Below are 1077 nucleotides of genomic sequence, written 5' to 3' on the forward strand. Positions count from 1 at the left end.
ACATGAATACTTCTTTTTTTTTAAAAACAAAAAATTGATAATAGAATAAGAATTTATCGTTGTAATGATGATATTATAGTTTTATAATATTACTATGAACGTTATATCTTACAGGTACGACTTTAGATAGAAATTCTATGTAAAGCCGTGCTTACAGACTTAAAGATTTTTTTTTGGATTACATAAAATAAAAAAAACATTAAAATAGAAATGACGGTAAAAGACGGTTTCTCAACTCTCACTTTTAGTTACTATCACATAAGCTGTTTTCTTTTTGCTAAGTTTTGTTTAAATAAAATAAAATAATACGTTACAATTACACGACTGTGTTTACGGTATAGAAGATAAGTGCTGTATAATAGATTTACATAGATAAGATAGAACGTTGGGTTTATCAACCATCAATAAAGTGTTCACATTTTGTGGTTATAAGAGTATTATTATTGATAATTATTGCAACCTAACCTCAAAAAATCTGGCTGTAATAGCACAGAATAGATTAAATCAGAATGGAAACTCGTAAAGAAATACACAGCTCTTATGGCCGCCCAAAAATATGGTCGGCCATATTGAAAGGGCTCGACAGTGTTGACCTAAAATTTAATATGAAATATTTGCAATACAATAATTACAATAAATAGACCAGTATACAATATTTTATTAGAAGTTCAGCAGACTTAAGCATTAAACTTAGGTTTTAGTGGTTGTACTTGCACAATGTAAATATATATACATATTTAATAATTACATTATATATTATATAATAATAAAAGCACTGGTGCAATACCTAGGCTTTGTCAGTGGTCAGTGATCAACAACTACAAAATAATAACATTAATAAAATGTAGTTAAACAATACTTTTTTTATTTTTATTTTAGTTTAACATATTATACCTAGGTAAGTATTAATTAATAATAAAAATAACTAAAACATATCAATACAAAATAAAATAAATGGTACTTATTATTGCATACATACAAATATTAATAGTAATAATAAGAACAAAATGTTTGTGTAAATGGTTTTAATATTTAAACACTTAAAAGTCAGAAATGAAAATAAATAGTTATAAATTT

This window comes from Acyrthosiphon pisum, unplaced genomic scaffold (assembly GCF_005508785.2).
Source record: "Acyrthosiphon pisum isolate AL4f unplaced genomic scaffold, pea_aphid_22Mar2018_4r6ur Scaffold_20523;HRSCAF=21287, whole genome shotgun sequence".
Classification (NCBI taxonomy): domain Eukaryota; kingdom Metazoa; phylum Arthropoda; class Insecta; order Hemiptera; family Aphididae; genus Acyrthosiphon; species Acyrthosiphon pisum.